This window comes from Pleurodeles waltl, chromosome 11, assembly GCF_031143425.1.
Source record: "Pleurodeles waltl isolate 20211129_DDA chromosome 11, aPleWal1.hap1.20221129, whole genome shotgun sequence".
NCBI lineage: Eukaryota > Metazoa > Chordata > Amphibia > Caudata > Salamandridae > Pleurodeles > Pleurodeles waltl.
In genome coordinates this window covers 17,218,573-17,236,660 of record NC_090450.1, presented here as the reverse complement: position 1 = coordinate 17,236,660, position 18,088 = coordinate 17,218,573, and positions in this window count along the sequence as shown.

Below are 18,088 nucleotides of genomic sequence, written 5' to 3'. Positions count from 1 at the left end.
AATTTGGTGGGGATCTGAGGCGTGGGTTCAGGTCTGCCAGTTTTATCCTTGCTCCTGGGTGAAAAGCAGGGGGGCCCTGGTCCTCCAATCAGGGACAGGGTCGTCCCCCTGTGATGACCACTTCCTGGGAAGTGTGGCAAAAATCCATCCCAGAAGGCAATAGTCTCTAAAAATCCAAAATGGATGAATCTGATTTTTGGAGGAGAGATCTGGCTGAGCCCACCCACTGGTGTGGCTAAAAATCATAAACACACCCCTCTCCTGCCCTCTCCTAATCTAATCAAGGGGGCACCTAGCTGTCTGGGGTTGCAGGATGTGGGGGTGTTGCTGGGTGCTCCAGATGTCCTTCTCTGCCTTTGAAGACCAGTTTGGCAGCCCTCCCCCTTCCTGCCTCACCATCTGCTGAGGGGAGATTCTCTCCCCCAAGCACATTCCTTTGTGTGAAGCCAGGCCACTTCACACCTCATTAAAGTGGCCTGGCAGAAGCTGCTGCAGGCTGGCCAATCAGAGCACAGCAGCAAAAACAATGCAGAGCTGAAATTGGCAACTTTTTAGGTAAAGTCTAAACTTTTTACCTGCACTAGTTATATTAAATCCAACAACTGGAAGTTGTGGGATTTATTATAACAATCAATTTGATACCAAATTCTTGGTATGTAACATTTAAGGAGACTTTAAAATTTAAAATAAAGTCTGCCCATTCTAGCCTATGAAGGCCATTTACTTCAATGAGGGAAAAACGAATTTGGCTGTTTTTACCTCACCAGGGCTTATAAATCTATTTTTATAAAGTCCCTGCTTATAGTTACATGGCACCCAGCCCTAGGGGCACATAGGGCACACCTTAGGGGTGACTTATATGTAAAAATAAGGTAGTTTAAAACTTTGGAAGTACCTTTAATTCCAAAGTCGAATTTGCATATAACTTTAATTTAAAAGCAGCCAGCAAGGCAGGCTTGCTTTTAAAATGACACTGGGCACCTCAGCAATGCACCTAGGTGTGCACCACCTATGCTGTGGTCCCTAAACCTACATGCCTTACCATATACTAGGGACTTATAGGTAGGTTAACTTAGCCAATTATAATTAGCCTAATTTGCATATCCATTTTACACAGAGCACTGGCCCTGGGACTGGTAAGCAGTACCCAGGGCACAGCCAAGAGTCAGTAACCACCAGTACCTATCCAGAAAGAATGGGGGTGATCAGGCAAAAAAAAAGGACTTTCCTACACTGCCCCCCCCCCCCCCCCAGATGAAAGGTGATGGGTACTAACCTACACCCTGGTAGTCCTCATCAGCTAAGTGGAAAAACCTGGAAAGGCCATCTGCATTGGCATGAGCAGTCCCAGGTCTGTGCTCCACTGTGAAGTCCATCCCCTGTAGGGAAATGGACCACCTTAACAGTTTTGGGTTCTCCCCCCTCATCTGCATCAACCATCTGAGAGGTCTGTGGTCAGTTTGTACACGGAAGTGAGTGCCAAACAAGTAAGGCCTCAACTTCTTCAGGGACCAAACCACAGCAAAGGCCTCCCTCTCAATGGCACTCCATTTTTTCTCTCTGGGGAGTAGTCGCCTGCTGATGAAGGCAACTGGGTGATCATGGCCCTCTTCATTAACTTGTGCTAACACTGCCCCAATCCCTTCCTCTGAAGCATCTGTTTGCACTACAAATTCCTTGCTATAGTCGGGGGCCAGTAACACTGGTGCTGAACACATAGCCTGTTTTAGGGTGTCAAAAGCTTTCTGACACTCTGGGGTCCAAATGACTTTCTTGGGTTGTTTCTTGGAGGTAAGCTCAGTCAGAGGGGCCACTATGGTCCCAAAATTCTGAACAAACCTCCTGTAATACCCAGTCAGGCCAAGAAAGGCCCTGACCTGAGTCTGGGTTTTTGGAGCCTCCCAATCCAGGATAGTCTGGATCTTGGGCTGGAGAGGTTGTACATGGCCTCCACCAACAAGGTGGCCCAGGTACACAACAGAACTTTGCCCTATCTGGCACTTGCTTGCCTTGATAGTCAGGCCTGCTTGAAGCAGGGCCTGAAGCACTTCCTTCAGGTGGACCAGGTGGTCCCTCCAGGTGGAACTAAATACAGCTATATCATCCAGATAAGCTGCACTAAAAGATTCCAACCCAGATAGGACTCTATTCACCAACCGTTGGAAGGTGGCAGGAGCATTTTTCATCCCAAAGGGCATCACCTTGAATTGAAAGTGGCCCTCTGGTGTGGAAAATGCTGACCTCTCCTTAGCTCTTGGACTTAAGGCAATCTGCCAATATCCTGAGGTCAGATCAAATGTGCTCAGGAATTTGGCAGCCCCCAACCTGTCAATGAGCTCATCAGCTCTAGGTATGGGGTGAGCATCAGTCCTAGTGACTGCATTTAGACCTCTGTAGTCCACACAGAATCTTAATTCTTTCTTCCCACCTTGGGGATTAGCTTTGGGTACCAGTACCACTGGACTGGACCAAGGACTATCAGAGGGCTCAATTACCTTCAGGTCCAACATCTTAGCCACTTCAGCTTTGATGTTGGCCTTGACCTGGTCAGACAGCCTGTACAGCTTGTTCTTGACAGGCAAGCTGTCACCAGTGTCAACATCATGGACACACCAATTGGTGAGTCCAGGGGTCAGGGAGAACAGACTAGCAAACTGTCCCAAGACTTGCTTACAGTCTTGTTGTTGCTGATCTGTCAGTTTGGGAGAGAGTACCACTCCCTCCACTGACCCATCTTTTTCCTTTGAGGACAGGAGGTCTGGCAGAGGTTCACCCTCCTCCTCCTTCCCTTCATCAGTGACCATCAGCATGGTCATGTCTGCCCTGTCCTGGTGGGGTTTCATCCTATTAACATGCAGGATCCTGTGAGGATTCCTGGGGGTGCCAAGGTCCACCAAGTAGGTGACCTCACCTTTTTTCTCTAGGATTGGATAGGGCCCAGTCCATTTGGCCTGTAGTGCCCTAGGAGCCATGGGCTCCAAAACCCACACCAGCTGTCCTGGGTGATACTCAGGCATGGTAGCCTTTTGATCATGCCAGAGCTTCATGAGCTCCTGACTGGCCTCCAGGTTCCTGCTTGCCTTCTTCATATACTCAGCCATGCGAGACCGCAGGCCTAGTACATAATCCAGCACATTCTCCTTGGCTTCCTTGAGAGGCTTTTCCCAAGACTCTCTCACCAAGCACAATGGGCCTCTTACAGGGTGCCCAAACAGTAACTCAAAGGGGCTGAATCCAACCCCCTTCTGTGGCACCTCCCTGTAGGCAAACAGCAGGCATGGGAGGAGGACATCCCATCTCCTCCTGAGTTTGTCAGACAAACCCATGATCATGCCCTTCAGGGTCTTATTGAATCTTTCCACCAGACCATTGGTCTGTGGATGGTAGGGTGTGCTGAACTTATAAGTAACACCACACTCCTCCCACATGGCTTTCAGATAGGCTGACATAAAGTTTGTGCCCCTATCTGAGACCACCTCCTTTGGGAATCCCACTCTGGTGAACACACCAAGTAGGGCCCTAGCCACTGTGGGTGCAGTGACTGTCCGGAGGGGTATTGCCTCAGGGTACCTGGTGGCATGGTCCACTACCACCACAATGTACCTGTTACCTGAAGCAGTTGGTGGGTCTAGGGGACCAACAATGTCAATCCCCACCCTCTCAAAGGGAGTCCCAACCACTGGCAGTGGAATCAAGGGAGCCTTTGGTTTGCCCCCTGTCTTGCCACTGGCTTGACAGGTGACACAGGAGCTGCAAAACTCCCTGACTTTTTCTGACATTTCAGGCCAAAAAAAATGGTTGACCAGCCTGCTCCAGGTCTTGGTCTGTCCCAAATGACCAGCTAAGGGGATATCATGGCTTAAGGTAAGGAGGAATTCTCTATACTTTTGGGGGACCACTACTCTCCTAGTAGCCCCTTCTTTAAGGGTCCTAGCCTCAGTGTAGAGAACTCCATCCTCCCAGTAAACCTTGTGGGTACCACTGGTATCCCCTTGTTCTTGCCGGGCAGCAGTCTGCCTCAGGCCCTCAAGAGTGGGACACTCTCTTTGTCCCTGGCACAACTCTTCTCTGGTGGGCCTTCCTGCCCCTTGCAGTTCTGCCAAGTCAGGCAGAGTTTGCAAGGAAGGTGTCCCTCCCTCAGAGTTCAGATCCTCCCCCTCAGGGTTGGATTCTTCCTGACCCTCTGTACTTGTTGGGGCTGGCAAGCCAGACCCAGTGCCTTTTCTCTTTTTCTTGGAGGCTTGGCCCATTGTTCCAGGGTCCAAGTGTCCAGCATTTCCCTGTTGTGCTGCCTGTGACCTGGTCACAGCACACACCCATTCAGGGAGGTCCAGCATCTGTGCATGGACCCTTCTCTCCACTTCTGACCATTCAGATGCTTCAAGATCATTTCCCAGTAGACACTCTACTGGGAGGGCAGGAGCTACAGCTACTTTTTTAGGGCCAGTCACACCTCCCCATTCCAGACTCACCATAGCCATGGGATGGAGTTTGGTTCTGGTATCTGCATAAGTCACCTGGTGGAAGACACCAGGTAAGACCTGCTCTGGAGAAACCAGCTTTTCTGCAACCATTGTCACACTGGCTCCTGTATCTCTCAGAGCTTCCACTTCAGTCCCATTGACTTTAGGCCTCTGCCTATACCTCTGCATGATGGGAGGTAAGGTGGCCATAGTTGCAATGTCCACCCCACCCACGGATACTAAGGTGACTTCAGTGTACCCTGATTCCACCCCTGGGCCAACTTCCACCCCCAACCCTACACTAGCAATCCCCTGAGATTGCCCACCAGTGGGGGGCTTCTTGGTGCAGATAGCATCTCCTCTTTTATGTCCTGGCTGATAACAGTCAAAACACTTGCCGGCCTTAGCAAGCTCCTGAAACTTTCCTGCTTTAGCAGGATCAAAATTCTTTCCCTGATACCCTTTCCCTTTAAAAGTGAATTGGCTCGGGGCTCCCCCTCCCTGAGAAGTTTTTGGGGACTCTTGTGAGGACTCTTTGGGTTTTTTGTCATCTTTCCCCTGGTTCTTCCCCTGAGAAGAACCATGTCCTCCCTTTTTCTGATCACCCCCTGGGGGTTTCTGGTTAACTCTAGTTCTTAACCAGTCATCTGCTGCCTCCCCCAGCTCTCTGGGGTTGGTCAACCTAGAGTCTACTAGATACTGGCGGAGCCTCTCTTGGACACAATTAGTTAGAAGGTGCTCCCTCATAATCAAATTGTACAGCCCCTCAAAGGTACTTACCCTGTTGCCCTGTATCCAGCCCTCCAGTGCTTTTACTGAAATGTCCACAAAGTCCACCCAGGACTGGGTGCTTGTCTTTTGGGTGTCCCTTAACTTAAGCCTATACTGCTCTGGGGTTAGACCAAACTTTTTAGTCAAGCAACTCTTCATACTGGGGTATGAGTCTGCATCCTCCCCACTCATGGTTAGGAGCCTATTCCTCCCAGAGTTGGGAACTAACTCCCAAAGGAGTGAACCCCAGTACTGAGGCTTGACTTTCCTCATCTGGAGGGCCCTCTCAAAGGCCCCCAGCCACTTATCTATGTCATCCCCCTCTACATAGGCAGGAACCACCCCTTTGGGTAATCTGGGGGCAAAACCCCCACCCAGGGACACCTCAGTTTCTTTCTCGCTGCTTCCATCTTTTTTTTCTTTGCTTGCCCACTTTTTCTTTTCTAGGGCAAGCTTATCTGCTTCCAAAGCTATGTAGGCTAGCTGGGCTTCCAGCTCTCTCTCCCTGATGGATGGGTTCTCTCCTCCTGAAAGGACCCTCTTCCTACCACTAGCTTTGGGTCTGCCCCTAGTGACTGTGTCCAGTGAGGACCGTTCCTCCTCTTCCTCACTTGGGGTCTGATGCCTTCCCTCCCCTGAGTGGTTAGAGTTAGCATCTTCCTCTTTTTCTTCCTCCTCTGGAGCTTCCTCTGTCTCTACCTCTTGGGCCTCAGCGCATGCTGTCAGGGATTTAATCAGGATTTGCTTCCTGAGATCAGGGGTTGCAGGCAACCCTCTCTCAATACACAACCCCCTAAGCTGGACTACTGTCTGTGTGGGTAGGCTAGCCAGATCAAGCTCCATGGTTCCCTAGTTTTGTGTCAACAAAAACTTTTTGCAAAAATTGGAAACAAGAATTAAGAAAAATTACAAAAATTCAATAATTGAAATTAATCCAAATTAATAAAAAAAATTAAAATTAAAAATTAAAAACAATTTTTGCACTAGGACAATTTAAAGGATTTTTAATTTGTTTTATCTAAAACTGTAACGTGATATTGAACACAAGTACAGGATCCCGTCGCTGCTTCCAATTATGTTGGAAAATGGGTTATTGGTAGGGCAGGTAGGTACCTACACCTAGCAACAAGCCACAAACCTCCACAAAAGTACAGTTAGGTCTCAGTAAATTAATCCCAGCTCTACCCTTGGTAGCTTGGCATCGAGCGTCAAGGCTTAACTTAGGAGACAAAGTGTAAAGCATTCAAATATCACAAAACAGTAATTAAATAAAACACAGGAAACAGTTTAAAAATCCAAAACCAATTTATAAAAATAGCTTATATTTCTATCTTTAAAATGACACAAAAACGATTAAAATCGGTTCAGGGGAACCGGAGATATGAATTTTTAAAGTATTATTATTTTCTAGCGCTTAGAAACAAAAAGCGCCAATCGGGTCATCTGGTTGCACCAGGTTCCGGGGCAAAGTCAAACTTTCAGGCCGACCGCGATGGAGCCCTGCTCGGCTACAAGTCGCGGGAGGCCTCGGTTAAAAAGTTACCTTCTGACTTAGTCTTTATTTTGAAGTTTTTCTTCACCGGGACGACCCTGCCAGTTGGATCCGACCTCCTGGAGCATTTGTCCGGATACGCGAAGTCGGTTTCCTCGGTGGTGATTTTTACCTTCGGACTTAGTCGTTTTTTCGAGATGAAAATCCTTCGACCGGGGTAAACCTGGATCTTGATCCGACGTCCGTGGAGCCCTTCTCGGATACGATGGCTGGGAGGTCCCGGTCAACTTTTTACGTTCGGACTTAGTCTCTTTTTTGGATGTTTTTCTTTACCGGGACGAACCACGAAGTCAGGCCGGGTCACGGTTGAGGCAAGCCGGCTAGAATTTCCGCGTCGGGTCGGTCACTTTATGGAGCTTTTTTCCAAAAATTCTCCAATCTTTTCCAAACTTCTGGGGCTTCACCCAGATGTTCTTTTAAGGTTCTTTTGGGGTCCACAGCTCACCCCAAGGGTCCAGAAGTTCTGTGATGGTCCTTGGGAAGTGCGGACTTCAACTCCCAGAATGCACCTGGCGCAAACTCCTTTTTGGCCACTGGACAGTGGTCAGCTGGTCACTTTTTCAGGAGTTGGTGCAGGGGACTCTGGTTAGCAATTTTTCACCTGTAGCAAACAGGGAGTCCCTCCTTGAACCAGTGGAAGCCAGGCAAAGTCCTTCTTGTGGTGAAGCCCAAGTGTGCAGCTGGTGCAGTCTTTCTGAGTGCAGGGTCCAGGTGCAGGCCAGGGGTCCAGCAGGGCAGTCCTTCTTCTTCTTGTAGTTCCTTCTTCTTGAAATTTGGTGGGAATCTGAGGCGTGGGTGCAGGTCTGCCAGTTTTATCCTTGCTCCTGGGTGAAAAGCAGGGGGGCCCTGGTCTCCCAATCAGGGACATGGTCGTCCCCCTGTGATGACCACTTCCTGGGAAGTGTGGCAAAAATCCATCCCAGAAGGCAATAGTCTCTAAAAATCCAAAATGGATGAATCTGATTTTTGGAGGAGAGATCTGGCTGAGCCCACCCACTGGTGTGGCTAAAAATCATAAACACACCCCTCTCCTGCCCTCTCCTAATCTAATCAAGGGGGCACCTAGCTGTCTGGGGTTGCAGGATGTGGGGGTGTTGCTGGGTGCTCCAGATGTCCTTCTCTGCCTTTGAAGACCAGTTTGGCAGCCCTCCCCCTTCCTGCCTCACCATCTGCTGAGGGGAGATTCTCTCCCCCAAGCACATTCCTTTGTGTGAAGCCAGGCCACTTCACACCTCATTAAAGTGGCCTGGCAGAAGCTGCTGCAGGCTGGCCAATCAGAGCACAGCAGCAAAAACAATGCAGAGCTGAAATTGGCAACTTTTTAGGTAAAGTCTAAACTTTTTACCTGCACTAGTTATATTAAATCCAACAACTGGAAGTTGTGGGATTTATTATAACAATCAATTTGATACCAAATTCTTGGTATGTAACATTTAAGGAGACTTTAAAATTTAAAATAAAGTCTGCCCATTCTAGCCTATGAAGGCCATTTACTTCAATGAGGGAAAAACGAATTTGGCTGTTTTTACCTCACCAGGGCTTATAAATCTATTTTTATAAAGTCCCTGCTTATAGTTACATGGCACCCAGCCCTAGGGGCACATAGGGCACACCTTAGGGGTGACTTATATGTAAAAATAAGGTAGTTTAAAACTTTGGAAGTACCTTTAATTCCAAAGTCAAATTTGCATATAACTTTAATTTAAAAGCAGCCAGCAAGGCAGGCTTGCTTTTAAAATGACACTGGGCACCTCAGCAATGCACCTAGGTGTGCACCACCTATGCTGTGGTCCCTAAACCTACATGCCTTACCATATACTAGGGACTTATAGGTAGGTTAACTTAGCCAATTATAATTAGCCTAATTTGCATATCCATTTTACACAGAGCACTGGCCCTGGGACTGGTAAGCAGTACCCAGGGCACAGCCAAGAGTCAGTAACCACCAGTACCTATCCAGAAAGAGTGGGGGTGCTCAGGCAAAAAAAAAAGGACTTTCCTACACCTATCGACGAAATTGCTTCACTTGTACTGTCATTCTCCATAGTGGTAGATGATGTAGAGATAGGTTCTGTGAATGTTTCTTATTACAAGAGAACAAATGGAAATAATTAATTTTGTAAAATGATAAAACTAAATATAATAAAGTTGAATTTACTGTTAACATTTCAAGTGGCTGACAGACAGCATATCTATATACTTTGACGTGTCATGACATTACATATAAAAGAAATGTAGTGATAAAAAGGGAACAAAATACCGCAGAATGAAAGTAAAGATAAATAGAGACAGAATGGAGGATTAGATGATGATTGTAAACAATAATAAAGAAAACAAAAAAGACATGAAAAAATCCTAAAAAAATAATACATTTGAGAGTCAACCTTAGTAGCAGTGTTAGAAAAATATATTTGGAGAGAAATGGGTAGCTTTAATTAAAGTTTGCCTGACTTTACCTTCTGTAGTCAAAGTTGATGTAAACGTTGTTTCTGCTGCTGTTTCTACTGTCAAAAGAACAGATTTAAAACATAAGTATCATCAGTCAGTCTAAACTGTTGGCAAATATTCAAAGAGGGAATTAATGTTGCCTGATTTTCAAGACATTGATTCTTATTTAGGCTATGCTTCACAGGGTATTCCTTAAAATATTAAAGGTATCCCATCCATCATATTACAAGTGCAGCAGGCTACAATGCATGCATGCTAAGGTGGACAGGAGATGCACTATGCTTGTGACTGTGAAGCCTATCACACAATACACTACATTAAGTGTGTAGGACATCATTAATGTTTGGTGCTCAGTCTCCTAAAACATTACAAGTATCCCATTGTTGGAAAATGGGTTATTGGTAGGGCAGGTAGGTACCTACACCTAGCAACAAGCCACTAACCTCCACATAGGTACAGTTAGGTCTCAGTAAATTAACCCCAGCTCAACCCTTGGTAGCTTGGCATCGAGCGTCAAGGCTTAACTTAGGAGACAAAGTGTAAAGCATTCAAATATCACAAAACAGTAATTAAATAAAACACAGGAAACAGTTTAAAAATCCAAAACCAATTTATAAAAATAGTTTATATTTTTATCTTTAAAATGACACAAAAAAGATTATAATCGGTTCAGGGGAACCGGAGATATGAATTTTTAAAGAATTATTACTTTTCTAGCGCTTAGAAACAAAAAGCGCCAATCGGGTCATCTGGTTGCACCTCGACCGGGGCAAAGTCAAACTTTCAGGCCGACCGCGATGGAGCCCTGCTCGGCTACAGGTCGCGGGAGGCCTCGGTTAAAAAGTTACCTTCTGACTTAGTCTTTATTTTGAAGTTTTTCTTCACCGGGACGAACCTGCCAGTTGAATCCGACCTCCTGGAGCCCTTGTCCGGATACGCGATGTGGGTTTCCTCGGTGGAGACTTTTACCTTCGGACTTAGTCATTTTTTCGAGATGAAAATCCTTCGACCGGGGTAAACCTGGATCTTGATCCGACGTCCATGGAGCCCTTCTCGGATACGATGGCTGGGAGGTCCCGGTCAACTTTTTACGTTCGGACTTAGTCTCTTTTTTGGATGTTTTTCTTTACCGGGACGAACCACGAAGTCAGGCCGGGTCGCGGTTGAGGCAAGCCGGCTAGAATTTCCGCGGCGGGTCGGTCCCTCTCTGGAGCTTTTTATCAAAAATTCTCAAATCTTTTCCAAACTTCTGGGGCTTCACCCAGATGTTCTTTTAAAGTTCTTTTGGGGTCCACAGCTCACCCCAAGGGTCCAGAAGTTCTGTGATGGTCCTTGGGGGGTGCGGACTTCAACTCCCAGAATGCACCTGGCGCAAACTCCTTTTTGGCCACTGGACAGTGGTCAGCTGGTCGCTTTCTTCAGGAGTTGGTGCAGGGGACTCTGGTTTAGCAATTTTTTACCTGCAGCAAACAGGGAGTCCCTCCTTGAACCAGTTGAAGCCAGGCAAAGTCCTTCTTGTGGTGAAGCCCAAGTGTGCAGCTGGTGCAGTCCTTCTTCTTCTTTAGTTCCTTTCTTGTTGAATTCTGGAGGGGATCTGAGGCGTGGGTGCAGGTCTGCCAGTTTTATCCTTGCTCCTGGGTGAAAAGCAGGGGGGCCCTGGTTCTCCAATCAGGGACAGGGTCGTCCCCCTGTGATGACCACTTCCTGGGAAGTGTGCCAAAAATCCATCCCAGAAGGCAACAGTCTCTAAAAATCCAACATGGATGAATCTGATTTTTGGAGGTTACATCTGGCTGAGCCCACCCACTGGTGTGGCTAAAAATCATAAACACACCCCTCTCCTGCCCTCTCCTAATCTAATCAAGGGGGCACCTAGCTGTCTGGGGTTGCAGGATGTGGGGGTGTTGCTGGGTGCTGCAAATGTCCTTCTCTGCCTTTGAAGACCAGTTTGGCAGCCCTCCCCCTTCCTGCCTCACCATCTGCTGAGGGGAGATTCTCTCCCCCAAGCACATTCCTTTGTGTGAAGCCTGGCCACTTCACACCTCATCAAGGCAGCCTGGCAGAAGCTGCTGCAGGCTGGCCAATCAGAGCACAGCAGCAAAAACAATGCAGAGCTGAAATTGGCAACTGTTTAGGTAAAGTCTAAACTTTTTACCTGAACTAGTTATAATAAATCCAACAACTGGAAGTTGTAGGATTTATTACAACAATTAATTTGATACCAAATGCTTGGTATGCAACATTTAAGGAGACTTTAAAATTTAAAATAAAGTCTGCCCATTCTAGCCTATGAAGGCCATTTACTTCAATGAGGGAAAAACGAATTTGACTGTTTTTACCTCTCCAGGGCTTATAAATCTATTTTTATAAAGTCCCTGCTTATAGTTACATGGCACCCAGCCCTAGAGGCACATAGGGCACACCTTAGGGGTGACTTATCTGTAAAAATAAGGTAGTTTAAGACTTTGGAAGTACATTTAATTCCAAAGTCGAATTTGCATATACTTTAATTTAAAAGCAGCCAGCAAGGCAGGCTTGCTTTTAAAATGACACTGGGCACCTCAGCAATGCACCTAGGTGTGCACCACCTATGCTGTGGTCCCTAAACCTACATGCCCTACCATATACTAGGGACTTATAGGTAGGTTAACTTAGCCACTTATAATTAGCCTAATTTGCATATCCATTTTACACAGAGCACAGGCCCTGGGACTGGTTAGCAGTACCCACGGCACCTTTAAAGTCAGGAAAACACCAGCAAAAAGTGGAAAATGGGGGCAAAAAGTTATGGGGCCTCTGCAATCAGCCCTGTTTTCTCACACCCATCAATCATATTACAAGTGCAGCAGGCTACAATGCATGCATACTAAGGTGGATAGGAGATGCACTATGCTTGTGACTGTGTATCCTATCACAGAATACACTACATACAGTGTGTAGGGCATCATTAATGTGTGGTGCACAGTCTCCTATCTGAAAGGTGGCTGTCAAAGTGCAATATAGCCATGCCACTTCCTTTACTACTGGGGTGACCTCTGCAACATTTGTGGCACAGTCTCTGCCTCCCAAACTCAAAATAAAGCTATAGTTATAATATTTTAATATTAAACACATGTTGGTAGAAGAAAAGGTGATGCAGAAATGAAAAAATTGACTTAAAAGGAAATAAACTATTTAATGAAAGAAGAAAAGAATGCTTCAAGAAGTATGATTAAAAAAACAACAGTGTTTGCAAGTCTGTCTTCATAAGAGCAGAAAAACGTTAGAGTAGTCTAAAGATATTACCTGTAGTTGAACCTGGCAAGCTTGTACTTTCTGATGTCACAATGACGGGAACTGTAGATGGAAGTTCAGTTGTGGTTTCTTGTTGCAGCAAAGCAAATAAAAGACAGTATGATAACATATAAATCAATCTGCTGTAATTGATTTCAATAACAACTAAATATAAAGTAATAGATAACCGGCTCAAGATGCTATTTCCAATAAAAGACATGTGTCATGAAATTAATGCAAAATCTCTATTTTAAATGTATATGTAGTTTGCCATGCATACTATGTACTAATAGAGTGAGATATACAAAGAAGAAATAGATGATTGAAGGATGTAAGTAAACATTCCATTTATGGATTTCAAGTGGAGAAGAAGGAAATTAAAAAGACAAAGTAAGGCAAAAAGTACGTGTGACTTGTTTTTTCAAATCAGGCTTTGTACCTGCCAGAAAAGAGGAATGTAAACTCAACATTTTATTATTTACCTAGCGACGAAATTGGTCCGCTTGTACTGTCATTTTCCATAGTGGTAGATGATGTAGAGATAGGTTCTGTGAATGTTTCTTATTACAAGAGAACAAATGGAAATAATTAATTTTGTAAAATGATAAAACTAAATATAATAAAGTTGAATTTACTGTTAACATTTCAAGTGGCTAACAGACAGCATATCCATATAATTTGACGTGTCATGACATTACATATAAAAGAAATGTAGTGATAAAAAGGGAACAAAATACTGCAGAATGAAAGTAAAGATAAATAGAGACAGAATGGAGGATTAGATGATGATTGTAAAGAATAATAAAGAAAACAAAAAAGCCATGAAAAAATCATAAAAAAATAATACATTTGAGAGTCAACGTTAGTAGTAGTGTTAGAAAAATATATTTGGAGAGAAATGGGTAGCTTTAATTAAAGTTTGCCTGACTTTACCTTCTGTAGTCAAAGTTGATGTAAACATTGTTTCTGCTGCTGTTTCTACTGTCAAAAGAACAGATTTAAAACATAAGTATCATCAGTCAGTCTAAACTGTTGGCAAATATTCAAAGAGGGAATTAATGTTGCCTGATTTTCAAGACATTGATTCTTATTTAGGCTATGCTTCACAGGGTATTCCTTAAAATATTACAGGAATCCCATCCATCATATTACAAGTGCCGCAGGCTACAATTCATGCATGCTAAGGTCGACAGGAGATGCACTATGCTTGTGACTGTGAAGCCTATCACACAATACACAACATTCCGTGTGTAGGGCATCATTAATGTTTGGTGCACAGTCTCGTAAAATATTACACGTATCCCATCAATCATATTACAAGTGCAGCAGGCTACAATGCATGCATACTAAGGTGGATAGGAGATGCACTATGCTTGTGACTGTGTATCCTATCACAGAATACACTACATTCAGTGTGTCGGGCATCATTAATGTGTGGTGCACAGTCTCCCATCTTAAAGGTGGCTGTCAAAGTGAAATATATCCATGACACTTCCCATCCTACTGGGGTGACGTCTGCACCATTTGTGGCACAGTCTCTGGCTCCCAAACTCAGAATAAAGCTATAGTTATAATATTTTAATATTAAACACATTTTGGTAGAAGAAAAGGTGATGCAGAGATGAAAAAATTGACCTAAAAGGAAATAAACTATTTAATGAAAGTAGGAAAAGAATGCTTCAAGAAGTATGATTAAAAAAAACAACAGTGTTTGCAAGTCTGTCTTCATAAGAGCAGGAAAACGTTAGAGTAGTCTAAAGATATTACCTGTAGTTGAACTTGGCAAGCTTGTACTTTCTGATGTCACAATGACGGGAGCTGTAGATGGAAGTTCAGTTGTGGTTTCTTGTTGCAGCAAAGCAAATAAAAGACAGTATGATAACATATAAATCAATCTGCTGTAATTGATTTCAATAACAACTAAATATAAAGTAATAGATCAACGGCTCAAGATGCTATTTCCAGTAAAAGACATGTGTCATTCAATTTATGCAAAAACTCTATTTTAAATGTATATGTAGTTTGCCATGCAAACTATGTACTAATAGAGTGAGATATACAAAGGAGAAATAGATGATTGAAGGATGTAAGGAAACATTCCAATTATGGATTTCAAGTGGACAAGAAGGAAATTAAAAAGACAAAGGAAGGCAACAAGTACGTGTGACTTGTTTTTTCAAATCAGGCTTTGTACCTGCCAGAAAGGAGGAATGTAAACTCAACATTTTATTATTTACCTATCAACGAAATTGCTTCACTTGTACTGTCATTCTCCATAGTGGTAGATGATGTAGAGATAGGTTCTGTGAATGTTTCTTATTACAAGAGAACAAATGGAAATAATAAATTTTGTAAAATGATAAAACTAAATATAATAAAGTTGAATTTACTGTTAACATTTCAAGTGGCTAACAGACAGCATATCTATATACTTTGACGTGTCATGACATTACATATAAAAGAAATGTAGTGATAAAAAGGGAACAAAATACTGCAGAATGAAAGTAAAGATAAATAGAGACAGAATGGAGGATTAGAGGATGATTGTAAACAATAATAAAGAAAACAAAAAAGCCATGAAAAAATCATAAAAAAATAATACATTTGAGAGTCAACCTTAGTAGCAGTGTTAGAAAAATATATTTGGAGAGAAATGGGTAGCTTTAATTAAAGTTTGCCTGACTTTACCTTCTGTAGTCAAAGTTGATGTAAACGTTGTTTCTGCTGCTGTTTCTACTGTCAAAAGAACAGATTTAAAACATAAGTATCTTCAGTCAGTCTAATCTGTTGGCAAATATTCAAAGAGGGAATTAATGTTGCCTGATTTTCAAGACATTGATTCTTATTTAGGCTATGCTTCACAGGGTATTCCTTAAAATATTACAGGTATCCCATCCATCATATTACAAGTGCAGCAGGCTACAATGCATGCATGCTAAGGTGGACAGGAGATGCACTACGCTTGTGACTGTGAAGCCTATCACACAATACACTACATTCAGTGTGTAGGGCATCATTAATGTTTGGTGCTCAGTCTCCTAAAACATTACAAGTATCCCATCAATCATATTACAAGTGCCACAGGCTACAATGAATGCATACTAAGGTGGATAGGAGATGCACTATTCTTGTGACTGTGTATCCTATCACAGAATACACTACATACCGTGTGTAGGGCATCATTAATGTGTGGTGCACAGTCTCCTATCTGAAAGGTGGCTGTCAAAGTGCAATATAGCCATGCCACTTCCTATACTACTGGGGTGACATCTGCAACATTTGTGGCACAGTCTCTGCCTCCCAAACTCAAAATAAAGCTATAGTTATAATATTTTAATATTAAACACATGTTGGTAGAAGAAAAGGTGATGCAGAGATGAAAAAATTGACTTAAAAGGAAATAAACTATTTAATGAAAGAAGAAAAGAATGCTTCAAGAAGTATGATTAAAAAAACAACAGTGTTTGCATGTCTGTCTTCATAAGAGCAGAAAAACGTTAGAGTAGTCTAAAGATATTACCTGTAGTTGAACCTGGCAAGCTTGTACTTTCTGATGTCACAATGACGGGAACTGTAGATGGAAGTTCAGTTGTCGTTTCTTGTTGCAGCAAAGCAAATAAAAGACAGTATGATAACATATAAATCAATCTGCTGTAATTGATTTCGATAACAACTAAATATAAAGTAATAGATAACCGGCTCAAGATGCTATTTCCAATAAAAGACATGTGTCATGAAATTAATGCAAAATCTCTATTTTAAATGTATATGTAGTTTGCCATGCATACTATGTACTAATAGAGTGAGATATACAAAGAAGAAATAGATGATTGAAGGATGTAAGTAAACATTCCATTTATGGATTTCAAGTGGAGAAGCAGGAAATTAAAAAGACAAAGTAAGGCAAAAAGTACGTGTGACTTGTTTTTTCAAATCAGGCTTTGTACCTGCCAGAAAAGAGGAATGTAAACTCAACATTTTATTATTTACCTAGCGACGAAATTGGTTCGCTTGTACTGTCATTTTCCATAGTGGTAGATGATGTAGAGATAGGTTCTGTGGATGTTTCTTATTACAAGAGAACAAATGGAAATAATTAATTTTGTAAAATGATAAAACTAAATATAATAAAGTTGAATTTACTGTTAACATTTCAAGTGGCTAACAGACAGCATATCTATATACTTTGACGTGTCATGACATTAAATATAAAAGAAATGTAGTGATAAAAAGGGAACAAAATACTGCAGAATGAAAGTAAAGATAAATAGAGACAGAATGGAGGATTAGATGATGATTTTAAACAATAATAAAGAAAACAAAAAAGACATGAAAAAATCATTAAAAAATAATTCATTTGAGAGTCAACCTTAGTAGCAGTGTTAGAAAAATATATTTGGAGAGAAACTGGAAGCTTTAATTAAAGTTTGCCTGACTTTACCTTCTGTAGTCAAAGTTGATGTAAACGTTGTTTCTGCTGCTGTTTCTACTGTCAAAAGAACAGATTTAAAACATAAGTATCATCAGTCAGTCTAAACTGTTGGCAAATATTCAAAGAGGGAATTAATATTGCATGATTTTCAAGACATTGATTCTTATTTAGGCTATGCTTCACAGGGTATTCCTTAAAAAATTACAGGTATCCCATCCATCATATTACAAGTGCAGCAGGCTACAATTCCTGCATGCTAAGGTGGACAGGAGATGCACTATGCTTGTGACTGTGAAGCCTATCACACAATACACAACATTCAGTGTGTAGGGCATCATTAATGTTTGGTGCACAGTCTCCTAAAATATTACACGTATCCCATCAATCATATTACAAGTGCAGCAGGCTACAATGCATGCATACTAAGGTGGATAGGAGATGCCCTATGCTTGTGACTGTGTATCCTATCACAGAATACACTACATTCAGTGTGTAGGGCATCATTAATGTGTGGTGCACAGTCTCCTATCTTAAAGGTGGCTGTCAAAGTGAAATATAGCCATGCCACTTCCTATACTACTGGGGTGACGTCTGCAACATTTGTGGCACAGTCTCTGGCTCCCAAACTCAGAATAAAGCTATAGTTATAATATTTTAATATTAAACACATTTTGGTAGAAGAAAAGGTGATGCAGAGATGAAAAAATTGACCTAAAAGGAAATAAACTATTTAATGAAAGTAGGAAAAGAATGCTTCAAGAAGTATGATAAAAAAACAACAGTGTTTGCAAGTCTGTCTTCATAAGAGCAGGAAAACGTTAGAGTAGTCTAAAGATATTACCTGTATTTGAACTTGGCAAGCTTGTACTTTCTGATGTCACAATGATGGGAGCTGTAGATGGAAGTTCAGTTGTGGTTTCTTGTTGCAGCAAAGCAAATAAAAGACAGTATGATGACTTATAAATCAGTCTGCTGTAATTGATTTCAATAGCAACTAAATATAAAGTAATAGATAAACAGCTCAAGATGCTATTTCCAATAAAAGACGTGTCATGAAATTAATGCAAAAACTCTATTTTAAATGTGTATGTAGTTTGCCATGCATACTATGTACTAATAGAGTGAGATATACAAAGAAGAAATAGATGA